Below are 15,037 nucleotides of genomic sequence, written 5' to 3' on the forward strand. Positions count from 1 at the left end.
AATAGCTTGTGGTGGTGTGAACATTTTGATGCTTGCTTGATTTTCTAATCCTGATTCAATGCCTAAGGTGTGTGACTGCTATACAAATACATTCTTTGACAGATTTTGAGGGCCGGGGAGGGAGGGAGCGAGAAATCAATTGGTTTAAGATTTTTATGAAATTCATTTGCTTAGCCAAAACCTAAACATAATGGTAATTGAAACAGAGCTATGTGGCTTCCAGGGACTGTTTGAAGAGTTTTATGTCCTAGGATGCTTACCATATACAAAGAAAGCTCTTCTTTGTATGCGAGTAATAAGATTGATCCTATTTCTCCAAAAGCCTGCATGAAAATTTTCTAAAATACCATTTTAAGTTAATATCTCAACAACTTTGATATTGCACTGGGGCAAGAGTGTTGTAAAAATGTGTGTGTGTGTGACTATTTGTTGAGAAAATGTGGTCTAGTAGTTAGGGCTCTGGATAGGGGGGTTTGGTGATCTGGATTTTGTTCCTGCCTTTGCCATATACTTCCTGTGTCAATCTGGGCAAATCACTTAACTCTTATTGACTCAATTTTCCCCATCAGTAAATTGGGGATAATACTTCCCAAAGTGTGGGAGGCTTACTCATGTTATACCTGTGAAGTAGTTTGGAATAACCTGATGGAAGGTTTCATATACATTTAAATATGATAATTGCTTGTTGTTCAAGATCTGAGTTTAGTGTGTGTATGTGTACATACACACTATACAAACACACATTTTGTCCTACTTTTTCAAAAGTGGGTCGTGATTTTGGATGCCATATTTTCTTGGAGTGATCAGCTTAAGACCTGATCACTCCTGATAGAAAGGCCTATGTTTCAGAAGATGATGTTCGGTACTTTATGAAAATCAGTTCCCCAGAATCAGGAGCTACTTTTGAAAATGTAGGCTGCTATTAAATAACTACATGTTGTGGGTGAAATCCTGACTCAAGTGAAGTCAACAGAAAAGTTTCCATTGACTTCAGTGGATGAAGGATTTCATCCTGGATGTATATGTGTGTGTGTGTGTGTGTGTGTGTGTGTGTGTGTGTGTTTCTCTCTCTCTTCCCCCCTCCCCCCCCCGGACTACATGATGCTGGAGTTAGATTGGCTGAAGTTTGAAAAGATCAAATAACTCACAAATAGCAATGCCAGGACTCAGTTATTCAGGCCATCCTAAATGAGTGCCAATAAAAATGTTATACTACACCACTCCATTATCTGTTTTGTATAGGCCACTATTTTATGAATATTTAGAGATATATATTTTTTAAATTGTGGGGCTATTTCTTGTATCCTTCACTTTTTAAAGCCACGTGTTTTAGTTTTCATGAGTCCAAATGTGCAGGGCTCAGAGAAGGAAAAAATAGAATTAATAAACATATAACATCTCCAGAAATGACCTAAAAGAGCCTGTCTATATAGATTAAATTGTCACAAACATAGGAACATAGGAGCCCTATCTTATCCAGTGCACAGGATGGACCTGCTCTGGAGATGAATCAGGGTTGTGTAATAAGGGAGGCTTTTGTCTATAGGCCCTGCCTCATTTGGTGTAGAAGTTGGAAGATGATCATGCAGGATTAAAGGAAGTGAGGAATGATTTCATGGCTAAGATAGTTGAGTGCTGCCTGAAGAACTGGATTTTTCCCCTGCCTCTGCCACAGAACTCAAACCAAACTTGTCACAAGTGGTCACTCACTTTCTGGGTGCCTGACTTGTCGGGCCAGGTTAACTCTCCTGTGGATCTGGGGCTATTAGATTTTGCGGGGCCCCTGTAGACAAGTCTTTTTCCTGGGAGAGAGTTTGGTGCAGGAGGGGATTCTGATCTCAGGCAGGGGGGTGAGGTGGAGGAGGGGATGCAAGATGCGCTTACCATAAGTGGCTCCCAGCCAACAGCGCAGCAGGGCTCAGGCTGCCTGCCTGCCATAGCCCCGTGCTGCTCCCGGAAGCGGGTGGCTGCTAGCACATCTCTGCGGCCCCTGCGGGGAAGGAGGCAGCGGGTCTCCATGTGTTGCTCACGCCCGGAAGCACCGCCCCCATAGCTCTCATTGGCCAGTTACCAGCCAATGGGAGCTGCATGGAGGGTGCTGGGGGTAGGGGCAGTGTGTGGAGCTGCAGAGATGTGCCATCAGCCAGCCGCTTCTGGGAGCAGCATGGGGCTATGGCAGGCAGGTAGCCTGCCTGAGCACCTCTTTTAGAGGCCTGGACATTGCTGCCTGTGATTTATTTTTGCGGGGCTCCCCTTGAGCCGAGGCCCTGGGCTGCAGCTCCTAAAGCCCCTGCCTTAATCTGGCCCTGCTGACTTGAGATTCTGGAGTTTGATTTGAAGAAGTGCTGAGCATTCACAGTTGTAACTAAAGTCAATGATAGCTGTGCTTTGAACCCAGGAAGTGCAATATAATGCTAAATAATATGAAAAATCAGGTCCTAGTGTCTCAGATTTGGCACCCTAAATTAGTGCATACTTTTGACCTTAATCTACCTGTGCTTCTGTTCCCTATTTGTTAAATGGAGATAATACTACTCCCTCACCTCACAAGGGTGTTGTGAGAATAAATTCATTAATGTTTGTGACACACTCAGATACTATACGTTTCAGAGTAGCAGCCGAGTTAGTCTGTATTCGCAAAAAGAAAAGGAATACTTGTGGCACCTTAGAGACTAACAAATTTATTTGAGCATAAGCTTTCGTGAGCCACAGCTCACTTCATCGGATGTATCCACTGAATGCATCCGATGAAGTGAGCTGTAGCTCACGAAAGCTTATGCTCAAATAAATTTGTTAGTCTCTAAGGTGCCACAAGTACTCCTTTTTCTTTTTTCAAATACTAGAGTGATAATCATCCTCAAGAAGGGTTTGAAAAATGCAGCAAATAGGGCATGAGGCCACACAGTGAACAATAAGGGGAAAAGAAAATATTAAAGCGCTGCTCGTTCCATGAATACTGTTCATTCTGTGCATAGAATGAGGCAGGAGGTTCTGCAGACAAAAAATGATCATATAATTAGAGAATGTGTCATAGTGCATACGCCCAAATGGGCATGTGCAATCTTAGTTCTGGCATTTCCTAACTTTTGAGTGCTTTACTTTGCAATCTTTATAATGTTCTTTTTGGTGTGTGCATGTAGCAGGGTAGCTGGCCCACTAAAGGAAATGGGGCTCAGCTCTCCTGTAACAATCCAAGTGCTCCTTGTTTGGACTAATTAAGGGCGCAGGACAGCATCTGAGAACTGTCAGAGGCCTGAGAGTGAATTTAGAGGGAGAACAGAGTGACTCAGTTAGGAAGAGTGGTGTCTGGTATAGGGTTGAAAGCAGGAGAGTAGTGAGCGGTTTGCTAGCTGATATCCCCATGCCAGAGAGCCAAGGCTGGAGAGGGCTGAAGGCTGGATGGTTCAGCGAAAGGAAAGGCCTGCTGGGTTTTAGCTGGTAGCTGGAGCCAAGGGCCAGAGGACTGAAGTGAGGGGAGCAGCCAAATGGCTTGTGCACTGGTGTACATACCGGCATCTCCTTCTCAGGGAACTGTGGACCCAGAGGAACCAAGAGAGGCTTCCAGCAGAGAGGCTGTCATAAATGTAAAGGGAAGGGTAAACACCTTTCAACCCCTCCTGCCCAGAGGAAAAACTGTTTCACCTGTAAAGGGTTAAGAAGCTAAGATAACCCCACTGGCACCTGACCACAATGACCAATGAGGAGACAAGATACTTTCAAAGCTGGAGGGCGGGGGAGAAATAAAGGGCTCTCTCTGTCTGTGTGATGCTTTTGCTGGGACCAGAGCAGGAATGGAGTCTTAGAACTTAGCAAATAATCTAGCTAGATATGTGTTAGATTCTGTTTTTTTTAAATGGCTGATAAAATAAGTTGTGCTGAATGGAGTATTTATTCCTGTTTTTGTGTCTTTTTGAAACTTAAGGTTTTGCCTAGAGGGATTCTCTGTTTTGAATCTGATTACCCTGTAAGGTATTTACCATCCTGATTTTACAGAGGTGATTCTTTTATTTTTTCTTCTTTTAAGATCCTGATTGCTTTTTCATTGTTCTTAAGATCCAAGGGTTTGGGTCTGTGTTCACCTATGCAAATTGGTGAGGATTTTTATCAAGCCTTCCCCAGGAAAGAGGGTGTAGAGTTTGGGGAGGATTTTGAGGGGAAAGATGTTTCCAAATGGGCTCTTTCCCTGTTATATATTTGTTAGACACGTGGTGGTGGCAGCAATAAAGTCCAAGGGCAAAAGGTAAAATAGTTTGTACCTTGGGAAAGTTTTAACCTAAGCTGGTAAAAATAAGCTTAGGGGGTTTTCATGAAGGTCCCCACATCTGTACCCTAGAGTTCAGAGTGGGGAAGGAACCTTGACAGAGGCTGTGAGAGTTCTTGCTGGGAAGAGCATGGTTGTGTCTAGGGTTGCCAATTTTGGTTGGATGTATTCCTGGAGATTTCATCACATGACATAATCTTTAATTAAATGGATTCATCTTTAATTCTTGAAAGTCCAGGCCAATCCTGGAGAGTTGGCAACCCTAGTTGTGCCCCAGAAGAAAGAGTTGGGGTGGCTGTCCCAGAGGAGGGAAGGAGGACAAATGATAGAGACCAGGTCTGGCAGAAGACACCGGGATGGTGAGTATGGAGCCAGGTTTTTAAAGATTACATTCATGGGCTGTGTTGGAGGATGTTTGGTTGGGACTTTTGCAATGTATTTTGATTATTCAACTGTGATGGACTTGAGGACATGCTTTTATTTGATTTATTGTAAACTCAAGAGGGAAACTGAGGTGAGGAGCCACTCGCAGGGCTGTCTTGAGGCCATGAGGAGGCCACTCATTTACAGTGTGTAACAATGTGTACCCTCTCCCCCCCATCCCCCATTTTACTACTAGCCTGTCTCTGGGCTAAATACAATCTGTAGTGTTGTGGCATAGAGATAAAGATGCTTCAGTAGCCAGAACATTATGCCTGTGTATTACAGAAGCAGGTGTACATGCATGTCATCTGACACCTCTTGGAAAATTTCCTTCCACTAGCTATGGCCACAAACCATCCAGACATGCTCCCCCTAGGGTGTTTAGTGATGTCAGCAACCTTAGCACCCCCAACATGTACACTTGGGCTTCATCCTATAATTTATTCCGTATGGGCATCCCAGCTTACCCACATGGAGCTTGGTTGACTTCAGTGGGGCTTTGTAGAGGTGCAGCAAATCGCAGGATTGGAATCTGCTGGAGCATGGGTTGCAGCACTAGCACCACTTCTTGTGCTTGAGCAGCATGGAGGAAGAGTCTCCGTTTGCCCTCCATTGCACCAGCTGCCCTCTGGACAGTTATTTAGTAATAAGAACCACAGGACAAATATTGTCTAAGGAGAGAAGCATTTAATAAAATGCTATTTATAACTTCAGTGTCTTTCATTGGCAAGATACAATACTCTAGACCATTAAAGCCATTTTTTAGGAAGAGTTACTGTTATGGAAACAAAAACATTGTGCATGTGTTTATATTTATGTTATAAATCTTTTTTAAAGTGTGTGTGTGTGTGTGTGTGTGTGTGTGTGTGTGTGTGTGTGCGCACGCGCACATACTTCCTAAAGTGCTGTTTTTAAAAAAAGTTAACAGATTTACAAATATCAGAGACAAAACAATAGTCATTATATCAATGAGCTTTTGTGTAGAGCAACATACTGTAATCATCAGATCTCTCTGTTTAACAGGGTGTTACGCTGTGAGCATCTTTCCACTACCCAGGATGTTCTGTTTCTAATGATGTTATAAAATTGAGTGAAATCTCTGATTACACATTTAACAAACCAGGCGTGTTTATCAAAATTTTAAATATTGGGCAGATGTGCTGGATTTTTGCAGATGAGTGTATATTGTCTGACTATTGAGTAAATGGTAACCAAATATTTAAGTATCTATTTATACTCTGTCTAATTTGTTGCATACATAATTGGTGCATTATTTTTTTCCTAACAGCATCCCATATTTGTCTGAACCGTTCCTCTACAGTTGGACTATTTTATCTTTTTCCAATGAGATGCTATCAGTAGACTAGCAGCTACTACCTGATGAGATATTAATTCATCATTTCTTTGTGTGACCATTTCAGTTATGAAGCCCCAGGAGGATTACCAAAGGATAATTTGGTAATTGATTTTGAACAACAATCTGGGATATTTTGTTACAAATTGCATCCCAATACTCTTTAATGTCTGGACATATCCATCATATATGTGTAAAATGTCTTCTGTCACCACAGGTTCTCCAACACTCATCCCCATTCCGTCTGGGTATCTATATATCCCTGGGTGGAATGATTTAGTTGGTGATTGGTCCTGCTTTGAGCAGGGGTTGGACTAGATGACCTCCTGAGATCCCTTCCAACCCTGATTTTCTATGATTCTATATATATATTAACATGACTGGTGAGAGGTACCATTGAAGGAGTATCTTAAATAAGTTCTCTTTTATCATGCTACAGGTTGAGATTACTGCTTCTCTTTTCCACATCAAATCCCGAGAGTCTGGGGTAATTTGTCTATTGAGATCTTTTCCCCAGCGTGTCATAAGAAAGTTGTCTGCAAAGACTGGTATAAATTAGTTATATATTTTTTGTTTGTTAATTGACCAGACACCATCACTTCAATTAAAATTAGCTTTCTTTATAAAACAACTTTTCTGGAAAGTTGAGAATAGAATGTCTAACATGAGAGTACGGATACAATGGGAAAGTGGGTCACTTCAGGTTAGTTTTGATCTCTAAATAAGTTAGAAAAGTTTCTTTATTGAATAGCTGGCCAATTGTATGTATTCCATGGTGCTGTCAGTCTTCAAAACTCTGTTTTGTGTTTTGGGTTAAGATTTGGATTATTTGCAATGGGTATCATTGGTGAGGGAAAATAACTTATTTATCTCTAGTTCTATCCCATAGTATATTTTTTATTAAAGGATGTATATAAATTTCTGGAGGGCATGGTTTTTTATTAATCCATAGTAGCCTAAAAATATTTACATCCCACAGTTTGGTGGAGCTAGAGGAATATATCTTTTTTTTTTTTTTACCCTCAATGACTGGAAAAGAAACTTTGTTTAGACTAGAAAATGTATTAGTTAACTTGCAGATGAAAAAGGCACACTATAATGTGAGTCAATGACAAGAAATGAACAAGGCTCTCTTCTCTGTGTAACAGAGCAGTGTCATGCTTAAAGTAACACAAATGCAGGCAGTTTTAAAATTGGCAGGCCAGTAATGCTGTTGATTTGGGTATCTCTTTATAGGAAGGTTAATATCTAATTGGAACACCGAAATAATCAAGAGCACAAGGTCTAAGTCTGGAGAAGTTCAGAATGGCTTAGTTCAGGTACCTGTGTGTATATGTGTATGTATAGGTGTCATTTAATATTAATGGGAAACTTACCACAGAAAATTTGATCTAAAGGTCAGGCATATCAGACATTAAATAATAATCCATATTTATCCTTTCCTCTCCTGAATTGTAAATGGTTTCATTTGTCTAGCACTTCTTGAGCCAGAATTACTTGGAATTTCATTGACAACATTGTCCCTTTACATAACTATTGCTTTGTTCAGAGGATTGAAAATTATCTCACCAGTTAATGATGTCTAGTATCTCAATTTAATCATAGTTTAGTTTTCTTCTCCTGAAGCATCTCTTCCCTAGACAGAAGCTTCTCTTTGTAGACTCAGTGTTTCTAGTTGCTCTTGCCAGTCGTGTCTTAAGCTGTGAGTACTCTTGCGCCTCAAGGTTGTCACAGTTACAATTTGTCCCCATTACAGATGCTTGGTAGAGATGAGGCCCACGGAATCGTAAATACATGTTGCATAACAGGCTTAGAACAGTCTTTAACCTCTTCTACCCTATGGTGTGCCACATATTAAAAAGAATTAGAACAAGTTATGTTTGTTCGTGATATGCCTCTTTTCCAAAGGATGTTAATAAGCATTTGTCAGCACATAATGATGCTACTTCTGTACTGCCTCACACCTGATGCAGAGATGTACACTTGGGGAAGAAGTTAGTGAACTTCTTCCAGAACACAATGGCATCGCATTGCCCAGATCTAAATTATCACACAAAATGTAAAACAATGGAGAACCAGGCCCCATATCTGTGTATCCAGCACATATCTGCCAGAACACGTGTATGCGCACACACATACAAGCAAATACTAAGAATTTGTTCTTCTCTGCTAAAATAGTCCAGGTAGTAGAGGCTCTTTTTTATACATCATGAGTCTTCCAAAAGCTGTATTTATATTCTGTGAAGAGAAGTGCTTGCTTTTGCACAAGATATCTGTCAGGTATTATAGCTCAAATATTTTGGCTCTTAATCCTCCACTTTGATATAAAGCAAAAAGTGCTGTGTATCTCAATGGAGGATCAGGCCCTTAAAATTTTAGGTCTGAGTCCTGCGTTCCTGTGTACCCAAAGCTCCCATTGATTTATCCAAGGAATGAAGGATCTTGCCTTTAGTTAAACTTTTCCATTTACTTAAACTATGCTTTAGTTTGAATGGAACAAATCTACTGAATATCTTCAATTATTAATTTTGTTTTCCTGTCAAAGGAATGATCCCATCTTCAAAAAAGCATAAGAGTAATGGTGTTAACACCTTTGATGCTGCCAAGGGTTGAGATCCCGCTAAGTGCTAAGAATTCAGGAGTTACAGGTTTAGCCCTTTGAGGATTTTAGGCCTGCCCTTTCTCTCTCTGTCTTTCTCCTCACCCTCATCATTACTGCAGGCAAAACCATTTATTTTACTTACAATTTTTTTTTTGTCATTGAAGCACACATACTAGTGGAGGCTTTTCTTTGGAGAATGTCACTATGTTTTGAGTGTGTGGCTGCACACTCGCTAGTCATATCAACTTACATCTGTGCTACAAATGTATAACGAAGATGTAAAAGCCTTTCTTCTCAGAACCTCAGGCTGACAATTCTGAAAATGTTTCGTAGCACAGAGAACTTTAATAGCTGTGTGGCAGAGTGGGCTTTATTGTGGTTGATAGCTAAGAATTTTAACACAAAATAGAGAAATAGATCTATTGCCAAGATAGATGATGTCAGCTTCTCTTCTCAAATGCTACTTCAGTCAAGTCAATACTTGAACTGAAATAATGTAATGCTGATAAGTGCTCAGGACTTACCAAGAATAATTTTACTGTCTCTGTGACTCAGAGGCCCTTTAGTGGTTCACTATTCTGTGTCAGTGTGACGAAGTGGGGGATTTTCTTGTTTTTTCCCTTGTTTTTCCAATGGTTTGCATGTAGAGGGGGTGGGACTCCCTGGGTGTTAATGGTTTAATGAGGTGATGGGAGAGGCAGTTTGTTACAGGGGACTGGCAAGGGAACTTGGGACCCAGCCAATGACCTGGAGAATGGATACCCCAATGACTGGTGACCTGGCAACTGGTGACCTGGAGGCCCACCTCAGGAGTCACAGCCAGTTCCAGCCAGTGGGAGGACAATGGGCTGTAAAGAGAGGACCCCAGTGACCTAACCTCTGGTTGAAACCCAGCTGGATAGAAGAGAGGAGAGGAGGCCCAGGTAACCCTGTTTACCCAGATAGAAGACAATGGACAGAGGTGGGGCTTGGGGCCGATGATATCAGATGCCCAGCTGGGAAGCTGGGGGGCTTGGGGCTGGAGAGAGAGAGCAGGCAGAGCCCACCTGGATGCAGGGGAGACTTGGATGTGCTGTGCTGAGGGAGGCCAGGCCTGAGGTCTCTGAGAGTTTCCTATGCTGTGTTATGATGCTCAGTAAACCCTCCTGTTTTACACTGGCTGAGAGTCACTCTGGTCTGGAAAACAGGGTTGCATTAGTCCCTCTGGGAGTGGAGGCCCAGGGGGTCCAGAGCAAGTGGACTCCCTGAGGGGCCCCACAGCGAGAAACAGGTGTACTAAGGCTCAGAGAGGTGTGGTTCCAGGAGGTGGAGGGGCTTAACCCCAGAGAGAGAGTGGACCCCTGAGAAGGTCTCTCTTACTGAAGGGGGTTCCCTCCAGGGACCATACGGGGCCAAGAGTGGGCAGAACCTGTGATTGCGTGACAGTCAGCAATGCTTGTCAGGTCTAACATGTTAACACTAACACTATAGCTGACACACAGTTGTCATGAAATATACCCCAAAAGGTGGCATGTAATATATCATAGAAAACTAATAATTCACTGATCATTAATATTCTGGTGTGATATATGTATGGGGTGTGTACAGAGAGTTATAAATATGTGCTAGAATTATGTTCTTAAAATGTGTTCGGCAATCAATGCATAAGTCTCTTCTGCCCTAGACAAAGGAATGTGTATTCATTTGTTTGACCTGCCTCATTGTCATATAGAGACAATGAAGGATTATTTACATAAAAGATAGACACAGTAACTAAGGGAGTGGGGGAGATAGCCTGTTAACTATAAAGACAGGGTGTCTGAACCTCAAATGGTAAGTAATTGAATCAACTGATTGCATACAATATTACCGCATATAAAAGTGTATCAAGTAAAGTATTTTGCGAAAGATAACGACACACTGATGACTGATATCATGGTAAAATGTATGTATTAACGCTAAATGGGGAACTATGAATACTCACTGATATTATACTTTAAAGTCTGTGACCAAATAAAGGGAGAAACAGGTCTTCTCCCAGACAGGAGGGAAGGCAGCTACCTATGAAATTTCCAATGAAATTAAGCCAGATGTGACCAAAAACAATGGAAGCCCCATAGACATACAAATCAGCTGGAGGATGGGAAGTCCAGGGGAAGAGAAAAACGTCATGAAGTCATCCTGAGTCTGGGGATTTAGTGCCTTCCTCTGTAGCATGGGGCATAGGTCACTTGCTGGAGCATTCTCTGCATCTTGAAGTCTTTAAACCATGATTTGAGGACTTCAATAGCTCAGACCTAGGTGAGAAGTTTATTGCAGGAGTGGGTGGGTGAGATTCTGTGGCCTGCATTGTGCAGGAGGTCAGACTAGATGATCATAATGGTCCCTTCTGACCATAATATCTATGAATCTATGACAAAACAGTGAGTTTGGGAAGATATATGGAGAGTGAAGAAGCCATCTTGGCATCCATCACTGTACAGATACAAGAAGACAGTGCTTTTGCAAGCTCGGAAAGATGAGACCTTCAGCCAAGGGGGCTGAAGTCTCCGGGAACTGAATATAAGTGCAAAACCTGCTTTAGGCAAGATCTTTCACCTAGGAATAATCTTTCCACTGCTGTGGAATGTCTTGGCTGAGACAAAGTCAGCCATCTGGAAAGGAAGTCTACCTTGTACTTGTTGAGTTAGGACTTACCCACTAGAAGTGTATTTTACTTTTACTTTTATTTGCTTGTCACCATTTCTGATGTTATCCCTTTTACTTGGACTCACTTTAAGCCCCTCTCTTTTGGATTAAATAAACCTGTTTTAAATTTATTCTAAACTGATCCAGTGCTATGTTTGAATTGAAGTGATTGTTAACTCTGGTTTAAGTAATAGGTTTCAGAGTAGCAGCCGTGTTAGTCTGTATTCGCAAAAAGAAAAGGAGTACTTGTGGCACCTTAGAGACTAACAAATTTATTTGAGCATAAGCTTTCGTGAGCTACGGCTCACTTCATCGGATGCATCACGAAAGCTTATGCTCAAATAAATTTGTTAGTCTCTAAGGTGCCACAAGTACTCCTTTTCAGTTTAAGTAATAGATTGTGCTTTTTTTTCTTTAAAAGAGCAACAAACCTTATTATTTGCTTGAGTGGTCCAGGAGAGGGCTAGACACTTCAGGGCACAGGGTTTTTGGGGAAATTCAGGGCTGGGGGTGTATTGGGGTCACCCTGCAAGTAGTAACTGAGGCTGAAGACCAGGGTGAGGCTGTTGTGTTGTAGGCAGGTGCTGGGATCAGAGTGCTGAACCAGGGCTGCACAGCACACAGACACTCAGGGAACTGCATATTTGTCTGCTGGCAATTGGTGTTTGGGCTGTGGGCCTCAGCAGCAGAGTATTTAAGACACCCAGTGTTACAGAGCATTCTGCGACACAGCCTCTCACTGGTCTGGGCTTCACCCCATAACACGACAGCCTGCCCTCTGGGAAATGTTAGGATAATATTGTATTTGATAAATATTAGTTATTGTATTAACTCAGAATGCCAGGGGGAACATACTTTTTTTCTAACTGAAAATATGTATCATTTTGGCTCACTAAGATATTAATACATACCACAGCAAAGCTGAACCTCTGATCTTCCATTTGTTATTTAAGATGTACTATCTCCCACAGTTCCTCTGGCAGTGTGAAATGTGGTTGGTTAATATAGGGGATTTTTTGAGAGACCTGAAAACATTTGGGATTTGCTTCTTTGCAAGATTCTTTCGAAGAGAATGCTAAATTGAACACTGAAAGTGACTTGATTTCTCCTGAAAGCTTCCTAGTCATTTCTCTAGTCATAGCATTTCATTTTTATTTTTGGGCACCTGGAACCAGGCAATCTGACAAAAAGGAGATTTCTGAAGTTGCTTTGTGAGGATTCCATCTAAATTGTAGTGAGACTGCGTTTTGGGAATGCAGTACTTTGATCTATTTCAGCTTTCACGGGTGAAGGAGGTTTTTTGTTCTCGGCACTTAGGATTTTATCTGGACTTTTCCTAACTGGCTACTACAATAATCCAAAGGCAGCTTGTTGGGAGGAGTCTTGGGTAATAATTTCTTGTGTGCCCTTGAACATTCTCCTTTGTTACTCTTTTTGATGACATGACTTGTCTTAGAAACATAGTGAGTGGTTTGTTGTTGTTGTTTTTGAGTAGAGCCTATGTTTAAATAGAAAAGGAGTACTTGTGGCACCTTAGAGACTAACAAATTTATTAGAGCATAAGCTTTCGTGAGCTACAGCTCACTTCATCGGATGCATTTGCATTTGTAAATGCATCCGATGAAGTGAGCTGTAGCTCACGAAAGCTTATGCTCTAATAAATTTGTTAGTCTCTAAGGTGCCACAAGTACTCCTTTTCTTTTTGCGAATACAGACTAACACGGCTGCTACTCTGAAACCTATGTTTAAATAGATCCCTAATGGAGTGTAGAAATGAAGGCTTTAATGTGGTGCCTCATTATGAGTAGATAACTTTTTTGTTATTCCCAATGAAATCTCTGTCCATGGCCAAGAGGAAGTTGAAAGCTGCTTTATATAACCTTGGAGGTATTATTTTTTAAGTCTGAAAAGCATGCTATAACAAGATACGTTATATGCCCTGAACTCTTGCATTTTACAATTGCTTTCCTCTCCTTTATAATACCTCCCTTCATCAACTCGCTTTCACTTTGATTGTATCTGCTGTATATTTGGCAAATAAAATGTTGATAAACACGTTGGTTAATCCTTTTATTGTCTACTTGCTGCTTGAATTTATCTCCTGTAGCGTCCTTAGTTCTTGGTTTGAAAGCCATAATCATGACACTGTAATTAACATAGAAGTCATTTAATGTGCTTATTTACAGTATTCTAACTTTTTGTTTCTGAAATTATGCCTACTCATGCTACTTCTTCCTCACCTAGCAAATGTATTTGTTTCCATGTCACTGGATAATTCCTGGTCTGTGTCTAATTATAAAGATAAAACATGGAATTAAAGCACATAAAACAGGAACTTTGGAATGGTTGTTTTGAAAATCTTCCCCTCCTATTTAGTGACTATCTTGTCCTTAATTATAAAGTGGTATGCAGTCTTGTTTCTATTTGTAAGATATTTATAAGAATAGTAAACAACATCACAATTGTGTGGATAGCTGATATAGCAATAATTCCATCTGTTTTTTAGAGTTCTGCAGAATCATTAGCTTTTGCTCTTGGCAGGCACGTTGAAAACTCAATTCTCTACTCACAAGCTTCTACGAGCAATCTCAAATATGCAGTGAAATTTCATTACTCGTTCATGTTTTGGTGGAGTCTGAATTTTTGCTAAATACAGTTAAATTTGTGAATTTTGTGTTTTAAAAAGACTTTTTTTTTTTTGCACATTTTCCCCTCCAGAAAGGTTGGTCTTTAATTTCCTGTGCTCTTAACACTTCCTAAATTTTAGTGGAACTTTCAGTTAGACAAGGGATGCAGGATAGGGGCTACTCTTTATATGAAAAGACTCTGGGTGCAGTCCTGGCCCTGTTGAAGTCATTGGGGAGTTTTATCATTTACCTCAACTGGGTGAAGTTGCAAAAAACAAAAAACTGTTGCAAAGAAACTAATTTTGTTTTTGCAAAAAATTTTTTGTGGTAAATCAAGTAATTTGAGCTCTTGTGATATTGCAAACCAAGAATTTTTCCACCAGTAGTGAATTCTTTTGCATATCCCATAAATCATGAAAACAAAACTCAGGTTGTTTACCGTTGTCATTCCAAAATTGGTGATGCAAAAGTGAGACTATCCTTATGATTTGTAGAGCCTCAGACTACAGCAGGAACCCAAGCCATATGGCAAAATCAGGCCTTGACTTGTTACCCAATGTAGTCTTGCTAACGGGCAAGTTACAGAATGTGCACGGCATGCAAGATTCCCAAAAGAATGGAGTCCTCGAACTGTTGACTTTGCTTGTGCTTTAAGGGGGCCCTGGCAACTTGAATTTCTTATTGATTTTTTAAAAATAATTTTATATACCCCCATTGAAATAGTACATCCTGACTTAAAATGTTTGTTGAAGACTTGGAGAGCAAGAGATATTGGGCAGCTCAAGACCTAATACCACCTAATACCCTTTTGTTCCACCAGAGATCTGTGTATAGCCTCTCAGGTTCTAAACTCCTTCCAACGACCTAAAGCGAAGTCTTGGGTGGTAAATAAACCCTCCTAGGAATTCTCTCCATCAGTTCTGCTTCAAGGTTCCTGCTGTATGAGACAGGAAGTACATATGCTGTCTAAACACCAAATGCTGTCAAACCACAAAGAAAAGACACTGAATGTATTCCCACTATCCCAATTTCTTTCAGTTCAAGTAATTGCTGATGTGACTGGTAACTAGATTAGGTTTAAAAAAAACCCAGACAAATGATTT

Source organism: Dermochelys coriacea, chromosome 9, assembly GCF_009764565.3.
Source record: "Dermochelys coriacea isolate rDerCor1 chromosome 9, rDerCor1.pri.v4, whole genome shotgun sequence".
NCBI classification, from domain to species: domain Eukaryota; kingdom Metazoa; phylum Chordata; order Testudines; family Dermochelyidae; genus Dermochelys; species Dermochelys coriacea.